Source organism: Triticum dicoccoides, chromosome 7B, assembly GCF_002162155.2.
Source record: "Triticum dicoccoides isolate Atlit2015 ecotype Zavitan chromosome 7B, WEW_v2.0, whole genome shotgun sequence".
Taxonomy (NCBI): domain Eukaryota; kingdom Viridiplantae; phylum Streptophyta; class Magnoliopsida; order Poales; family Poaceae; genus Triticum; species Triticum dicoccoides.
This window is the reverse complement of record NC_041393.1, coordinates 546149203-546158824: the sequence shown is the minus strand read 5'-3', so window position 1 is coordinate 546158824 and position 9622 is coordinate 546149203.

The following is a 9622-nucleotide window of genomic DNA, read 5'->3' as shown; positions in this document are numbered from 1 at the left end:
ACAGACATGCTTGACATCGACCTCAATAACATCGACAGTATGGACGTCGATGCAGGGGAAGATCGGGAACCACCGCTCATGGGGCGCTGGACAACCACTTCATCATACGACGTCTACATGGTGGACACCCCCAGGACAATAGTGACAAAAAGGACACAGCGGAGGATAAACCCCCCGGGCAAAAGCAAAAAACGACGGCATAGGCGCCGCCTTAGGTCCAGTCACAGTAAAAGTAGCGATAACAACCCAAAACAGGATGACACTCCGGTTGATTCCGAAGGCAACAACGACCATAGGGACCCAATGATGGAGCAGGGTAAACCAGGTCATGCCGAACACAGCCCAGAGCAGACGCCCGATCACAATTTAGAGGGCCGAACTCATCATGCTACCTCCAAAAAAGACAACAGTCCGGTTGACGATGCGTTCATCATCCTAGAAGAACACTCAAAGCAAGACAAACTCCGCAGAAAACTCCTGGCCACAGCATGGAGCCTGAAGAAGCACAAGCAAAGACTTAAGGCTGCGCAGGATACGCTCAACCGACGATGGAATAAGGTGCTGGACACCGAAGGAAAACATGGCGACAATCGCCACACAAAGAGCTACCTGATACGTCTCTAACGTATCTATAATTTTTGATTGTTCCATGCTATTATATTACCCTTTTTGGATGTTTACGGGCTTTATTATACACTTTTATATTATTTTTGGGACTAATCTATTAACCGGAGGCCCAGCCCATTTGCTGTTTTATTGCCTGTTTCAGTATTTCAAAGAAAAGGAATATCAAACGGAGTCCAAACGGAATGAAACCTTCGGCAGCGTGATTTTTGGGAAGATTATGATCCAGGAGACTTGGAGTGCAAGCCAGGGGGTCATCGAGGAAGCCACGAGATAGGAGGGTGCCCCCCTGTCTTGTGGGCCCCTCGAGCACCTCCCGACCGACTTCTTTCGCCTATATAAGCCTACGTACCCTAAAAACATCAAATATCAAGATAGATCGGGAGTTCCGCCGCCGCAAGCCTCTGTAGCCACCAGAAACCTCTCGGGAGCCCTTCCCGGCACCCTGTAGGAGGGGGGATCCTTCACCGGTGGCCATCTTCATCATCCCGGCGCTATCCATGATGAGGAGGGAGTAGTTCACCCTCGGGGCTGAGGGTATGTACCAGTAGCTATGTGTTTGATCTCTCTCTCTCTCTCTCTCTCTCTCTCTCTCTCTCTCGTGTTCTCTCTCGTGTTCCCTCTATGGCACGATCTTGATGTATCCCGAGCTTTGCTATTGTAGTTGGATCTTATGATGTCCCCCCCTCTACTCTCTTGTGATGAATTAAGTTTTCCCTTTGAAGTTATCTTATCGGATTGAGTCTTTTATGAGAACACTTGATGTATGTCTTGTCGTGCTTATCTGTGGTGACAATGGGATATCATGTGCCACTTGATGTATGTTTTGGTGACCAACTTGCGGGTTCCTCCCATGAACCTGTGCATAGGGGTTGGCACACGTTCTTGACTCTCCAGTAGAAACTTTGGGGCACTCTTTGAAGTACTTTGTGTTGGTTGAATAGATGAATCTAAGATTGTGTGATGCATATCGTATAATCATGCCCATGGATACTTGAGGTGACAATGGAGTATCTAGGTGACATTAGGGTTTTGGTTGATTTGTGTCTTAAGGTGTTATTCTAGTACGAACTCTTGAATAGATTGATCCGAAAGAATAACTTTGAGGTGGTTTTGTACCCTACCATAATCTCTTAGTTTGTTCTCCTCTATTAGTGTCTTTGGAGTGACTCTTTGTTGCATGTTGAGGGATTGTTATATGATCTATCTATGTTATTATTGTTTAGAGAACTTGCACTAGTGAAAGTATGAACCCTAGGCCTTGTTTCCTACCACTGCAATACCGTTTACGCTCACTTTTATCACTAGTTACCTTGCTGTTTTTATAATTTCAGATTACAAATACCTTTATCTACCAGCCATATTGCACTTGTATCACCATCTCTTCACCGAACTAGTGCACCTATACAATTTACCATTGTATTGGGTGTTTTGGGGACACAAGAGACTCTTTGTTAGTTGGTTGCAGGGTTGTTTGAGAGAGACCATCTTCATCCTACGCCTCCTATGGATTGATAAACCTTAGGTCATCCACTTGAGGGAAATTTGCTACTGTCCTACAAACCTGTGCACCTGCAGGCCCAACAACGTCTACAAGAAGATGGTTGTGTAGTAGACATCAAGCTCTTTTCTGGCACCGTTGCCGGGGAGGTTAGCACTTGAAGGCATATCTTTAGATCTTGCAATCAAATCTTTTTGTTTCTTGTTTTATCACTAGTTTAGTTTATAAAAGAAAAAAAAATGGATTTGAGTTTGTCTCATACGCTTCGCCTTTTTAATATCTTTCGTGAGTATGATGGAAAGGAAAATTTTGCTCAAGTGCTAGAAGAAGAATGCATTAAAATGCTTGGTACTAAATCTTTGAATGATGAGCATGATTGCAATGTTGTTAGTATGAACTCTTTGAATATCCAGAGTACTAATGATGATTGCACTAGTTATGATGAAAATGTCTCTTATAAGCATGTTGATCTTTGTGGAGTAGATTGGATTTGCATGGACACACCAAATACAGAAAATAGATATTGCAAGAGGCATAAGTATTTAAAAACTAAAGGTTTGCAAGAAAGCCTTGATGATTGTGCTGAAAGATTCAATATTTTTCGTGCCCCTTGTGAACTTTGCAATGAATGTGGTCATTTAAATCTCCAATGCAAATTGTTTCATGATCGAATCGTGTCCAAAAATTGTGATAACTTGATTACCCTTGGGCATCATAAAGAGCTTAGTCTTCTTTTGGGGTATGAAGAAATGAAACGTATAACTAAGGGTATTCCAAAATTTAATCGTGATAGATTTCTTGATTTTGATCTAGAGAAGATTTATATGTATTGTGCAGAGAATTGCATTGAAAATCCTTATATTGCCAATTACCTAAAGAAAAGAAAGAAAATAGAAGATGATGAGAATACTAATGAAAGGGAAGATACTTCCCAATATCCTCCTATTATTTCTGATGATGAATCAGGTAACGAGGAGGAGCTTTCTATTCAAACAATCTCATCAATAAGGAGATCAAAGAGGAAGGTTGAACCCACACATAATGTGAAGAGGAAAAAGAAAAGAAGGAGCAACAAAGGCAGAAAGGTATCCCTCCCAAATGATGTTGTTCCTACTACTCATTGTGATGATGATAATTGCTTTACTATTGGTGTTATCCATATTTTTAACGATGAGAGTGATTATGCTTATGATATGAAAAGGCCCAAGCTTGGGGAAGCTATGTTTGAAGAGTATGAAATATTTGAGAATATATTTGCTGAAACTAATGTTTGTCCCAAGCTTGGGGATGCTACGTTTAATGAAGATGATATTTTTAGCATCCCAAGTTTTGATATGCAAAGTTGTTATGATGATAGCATGCCCTGTACCTATGATGATTATATTGATGAAAGTGGGTTTGGAAGAGTGTCAAATTTAGGAAGTAGTGATCCCACTATTTTTGAGGATGTTGAATTTTATTGTGATGAATACGAAAGTGGATTTGGAAGAGTGTCAACTTTATTTAGTAATTCCACTATCCTGGGAGAGGTTTCAATCGATTATGATGAGAACGAAGTTGCTACTTATGATGATTATTGTGATGAAACTTATGCTATAAAAAGTAGTGATGATTATTTTTATAAATCTTGTCATGATTATGATTACCCTTTTTCTTTACATTACTCTTTTAATGTGGAAACAATTTTTAGTGTTCAAGTCTCTTATGATACTCTCACTATTCTGAATGAGAAGAATTTTGCTTATGTGGAGAGTAATAAATTTTGTATGCTTGTAGATCATGAAATGAATACTTTAGGTGCTGGTTATATTGTTGAATTCATTCATGATGCTACTGAAAATTATTATGAGGGAGGAATATATGCTTGTAGGAATTGCAATAATGTCAAATTTCCTCTCTATGTGCTTAAAGTTTTGAAGCTATGCTTGTTTTGCCTTCCTATGCTAGATGATTATTGTTCCCATAAGTTGTCTGCTCACAAAATCCCTATGCATAGGAAGTGGGTTAGACTTAAATTTGCTAGTCATATGCTTCACTATGCTCCCGTTATGTTTCAATTCTTATCTTTTATGTGAGCATCATTGCCATCATCTTGCCTAGCTAGAAAAGGCATTAAAGAAAAGCGCCTGTTTGGAGACAACCCAATATCTACCCTTAATGTTTTTGTGTGTCCACATGATTATGCTACTGTACTAATCAAGTTTTATAGCTTTTGTTTCAATAAAGTGCCAAGTAGAACCTTTGGTAAGACTTGGGTGAAGTTTATGTGATCTTGCTGTAAAAAACTGAAACTTTTGCGCTCACGAGATTAGCTGCCATTTTTTTACTGGAGAGTGCTTTTAGGTTGATTCTTTTTGTAGATGATTAATAGACAAATTACGCAGGTCCATAAGTTTATTTCAGAATTTTTTTTGAGTTCCAGAAGTATACGTTTGATACAGATTACTACAGACTGTTCTGTTTTTGATGGATTCTGTTTTCTATGTGTTGTTTGCTTATTTTGATGCATCTATGGCTAGTATTAAGTGGTATAAACCATAGAGAAGTTGGAATACAGTAGATTTAACACCAATATGAATTTAGAATGAGTTCATTATAGTACCTAAGTGGTAATTTATTTTCTTATACTAACGGAGCTTACGCATTTTGTTTTGAGTTTTGTGTGGTTGAAGTTTTCAAGTTTTGGGTAAAGATTTGATGGACTATGGAATAAGGAGTGGCAAGAGCCTAACATTGGGGATGCACAAGGCACCCCAAGGTAATATTCAAGGACAACCAAGCAACTAAGCTTGGGGATTCCCCAGATGGCATCCCCTCTTTCATCTTCATTTATCGGTAACTTTACTTGGAGCTATATTTTTATTCGCCACATGATATGTGTTTTGCTTGGAGCGTCATTTTATTTTGTTAGTATTTGTTTGCTGTTATTTAGAATAATGTTTTGCATCTTTATTTTCAATAAAAACGTCAAGGATAGCCTTTACCATGCTTATTTTGCTAGTATACATGTTGCTGTTTCAAAACAAAAAGTTTACCGCTGTTGCAAAAATTCCCTAGAAAAGTCAGAGAATGGTATAATGTTGAATCTTTTTGCATATTAAGATATGATAAATTTATTGCAGTGGGAATTTTCTCTTATTTTTTTGGAGTTAGGGAAGTATTGATACTCTTGCATTCTTTACAGACTGTACTGTTTTGGCAGATTGCTGTTATGGTTACATTATTTGCATATGTTTGCTTGTTTAACGATTCTATTTGAGGATAGGAGTATTAAATATGCAGATACATTTAGTATGCACTGTTGAATAATAGTTTAAGTGATTTGTTACAGTATAAAATGATAAGGTTTTGCATTGGTTTATACTAACCTATCTCACGAGTTCTTGTTGAGTTTGTTCTGGATGAAGCTTTTGACAAAAAGAAGAGAAACCATGATATAAGAGGAATTAAGGAGACACAAAAGTTCAAGCTTGGGGATGCCCAAGGCACCCCAAGATAATATTTCAAGAAGTCTCAAGCATCTAAGCTTGGGGATGCCCTGGTAGGTATCCCACCTTTCTTCTTCAAGAACTATCAGTTAGTATCGGTTGATCCTAAGTTTTTGCTTCTTCACATGAGTTGTGCTATTCTTGCAATGTCATTTTATTTTGTTTTGCTTGCTGCTTGAATACAATACCAAGATCTGAAATTCTTAAATGTTAGAGTCTTCACATAGTTGCACAATTATTTGACTACTCATTGATCTTCACTTATATCTTTTGGAGTAGTTTGTCATTTGCTCTAGTGCTTCACTTATATCTTTTAGAGCATGGCGGTGGATTAATTTTGAAGAAATTGCTAGTCTCTCATGCTTCACTTATATTATTTTGAGAGTCTTTTAGAACAGCATGGTATTTGCTATGGTTACAAATTTGGTCCTAGAATGATGAGCATCCAAGTTGGGTATAATAAAAACTATCATAGGAAGTGATATGGATGCTATGATTAATTTGTTGCTTGATAATTGTTTTGAGTTATAAAGGTAGTAATGTTAGGATCATTCTAGTGGATAATTATGAAATTGAGAAATACTTTTGTTGAAGTTGGCAAGTCTCGTAGCATGCACGTATGGTAAAAGTTGTGTGACAAATTTGTTGCATGAAGTGCTCTTTTGATTGTCTTCCTTATGAGTGGCAGTCGGGGACGAGCGATGGTCTTTTCCTACCAATCTATCCCTCTTGGGGCATGCGTAGTAGTACTTTGCATCGAGGGCTAAGTAGACTTTTGCAATAAGTATGTGAGTTCTTTATGACTAATGTGAGTCCATGGATATGCGCACACTCATCCTTCCACTTTGCTAGTCTCTCTTATTACCGCGCAACTTTCGCCGGTATTGAACCCATTATTTACCTTCCTCAAAACAGCCACCATACCTACCTATTATGGCATTTCCATAGCCATTCCGAGATATATTGCCATGCAACTTTCCACCATTCCGTTTATTATGACACGTTTCATCATTGTCATATTGCTCTTTGCATGATCATGTAGTTGACATCGTATTTGTGGCAAGGCCACCTTCATAATTTTCATACATGTTGCTCTTGATTCATTGCATATCCCGGTACACCGCCAGAGGCATTCATATAGAGTCATATCTTGTTCTAGCTTTGAGTTGTAATTCTTGAGTTCTAATTCCATAAAGTGTGATGATCTTCATTATTAGAGCATTGTCTCAGTGAGGAAAGGATGATGAAGAGTATGATTCCCCCACAAGTCGGGATGAGACTTCGGACTTTACAAAAAAAAGAGAAAAAAAAGAGAAAGGCCAAAAAGAAAAAAAGGGAAAGGCCAAACAAAAAAAGAGAAAAAAAAGAGAAAAATAAAAAAATAAAATGAGAGAGAGAAGGGACAATGCTACTATCTCTTTTTCCACACTTGTGCTTCAAAGTAGCACCATGATCTTCGTGATAGAGAGTCTCCTATGTTGTCACTTTCATACTAAGTGGGAATTTTTCATTATAGAACTTGGCTTGTATATTCCAATGATGGGCTTCCTCAAAATGCCCTAGGTCTTCGTGAGAAAGCGAGTTGGATGCACACCCACTTAGTTCTTTTTGTTGAGCTTTCATATATTTATAGCGCTAGTGCATCCGTTGCATGGCAATCCCTACTAACTCACATTAATATCTATTGATGGGCATCTCCATAGCCCGTTGATACGCCTAGTTGATGTGAGATTATCTTCTCCCTCTTTTTGTCCTCACAACCACCACCATATATCACCATAGTGCTATGTCCATGGCTTACGCTCATGTATTGCATAAGAGTAGAAAAAAGCTGAAGTGCGTTAAAAAGTATGAAACAATTGCTCGGCTCGTCATTGGGGTTGTGCATGATGGGAGTATTTTGTGTAATGAAAATGAAGTATGGCCTAACTATATGATTTTGTAGGGATAAGCTTTCTTTGGCTATGCTATTTTGATAGGACATGATTATTTGTTAGTATGCTTTGAAGCATTATTATTTTTATGTTTTGTAAGCTTTTATCTTGAATCATTTGGATCTGAACATTCATGCCACAATAAAGAAAATTACATTGAGAATTATGCTAGTGTCGGAGTAATGGGCCACGGGTAGGCTAACCCGGGCCCCAAGACCTTTCAAGACATCGGGGCAGGCCGCGCCCCTCAAGCCGAGTCCCAGACGGCGACTCCGAGATAAGCCGACTCTGGAACGGCGACATCCAGAGAGGCCGACTCCAAGCTGGCGACCTCCGAAGAGGCCGACTTTGGAGAGTCTGCCCGTGACTCCTCCTTCATCCCGAAGTATGATACGGGGTACGGTCACGACGTGGCCGTCTCCCCCCTACTTACGAAGGGCTGGCATGGCTACAGTGAGCCATATCGCTGGAAGATCTTTGGCGAGGCGCGACACTGTTGCCATGCCTGCCCTGACCTCAGCCACAGTGCGCAGTACGCTGTGCACACGATGTCGGCCTGTACGACCCAGAGGCGGCGGGGCCGCCTGTCAGTGGGAGGGCCGAAGGCGGCCTGGGTGCCCGAAGACGGACCTATGGGAGTCGGCCTCCCTGGAGTCGGCCGACTCCTCCCCAGGGCCCCACGTGCCATTAACCAGACAAGATGGGGAGTGGCGACGGTGATCGCCCGATAGACGGCGGCACTGTTGCCACGACCCGATGACCAAGCCTGCGTCACCAGGAGTGTGGCTACAGTATCAGGCCTGTCCACGGGACCCGCCAGTCGGCGGGCCCCAGAAGCCGGCAAGAAGGGCGGTGGCTAGAGAGACAGACGGCTGGGACCCGCGCCCAGCCGTATTACTATTGTACCCCCGGGGGGTAGGCCTATATAAACCCCCCGGGGCACCCATGCAAAGGGTTCGGACCTGAGTAGAGATAGACCAGATAGCACGGGAGAAGAGAACTAGCCTTGCTCTCTCCTGCCTCCCAAAACAGCTCTAGGAGCACCATTGTAGTCACCTTGTTTGAGTGATCATGCGGAGACCCCACAGAGCAGCAGTAGGGGTGTTATCTCCTAGGAGAGCCCTGAAGCTGGGTAAGATCCGCCGGCGTGCATGTCTTCGCCTCATCTCGCTTCCAGGCACCGGCGACGTTCTACTCGCTCCCACCATGATAAGCCATCCTTTGGCATATGTCGTATCCAACCCTCGACATTTGGCGCCCACCATGGGGCGAGGTGCACCGTCGTCCGGAGATCTGCTCTGGACGGGAACCCTGTTCCTTCCCGGCGAGCGCAGCCAGCCCGACACGCTGGATGGCGTCTGCGCCGACGCACTGCACGGCGCGGAGATCGCCTGTGCGGCTAGCTGCCTCGCTGATCTTATCGGTGAGGTTCGCCTCTCCGATGAGCCTGCATCGGACGCAAGCACGAGCGCCCCCGAGAGCCTCCTCGCGGGCCTCCTCGACCAACTCCACGTCGCCGGCGAGCCTGCCGCGGACCTGGAGTCCATAGGATCCACCGACCCGATGCTGGTCGATTCCGACACCGCGTCGCTCGACGCGTTCCCCACCAACGTGGTGGTCTACGATGAGCCGCTCCCGTACGCGGGGAGCGGTGGAAGCACTATCACTGAGGTCCTCGTCCTCGAGCACGGCGAGCGCTCCGGCGAAGGAGCGGACGACCCGCTTGACGCGGCCCTGCGAGGCCTTGCGGCGCCGATTCCAGAGGACGCCAACGCCGAGACACTGGAGGCACTCCGCCTTCAGCTCGTCGATGGCGCAAAGAAACTGGCAAGTATGAGGCGCTTGTCAGAAGCTTACCAACGAGAGATGGATCGCGCCGTAGGCGGTTCGCCGGCTCCAACTGGGCCTAGCCGCCTAGGCGCGGTCCGACAGCGCGGCGCGGCAATCGCAAACCTCTTCGGGGCTGATCGCCCTGTGTACGCCACACCCGCAGAGAATATCCGTGCCGCCCAGGCGGCGGCAGACGAGCTCGACAACTTCGAAGGCGAAGAGCGCCGCATAATGACGGAGCGAGT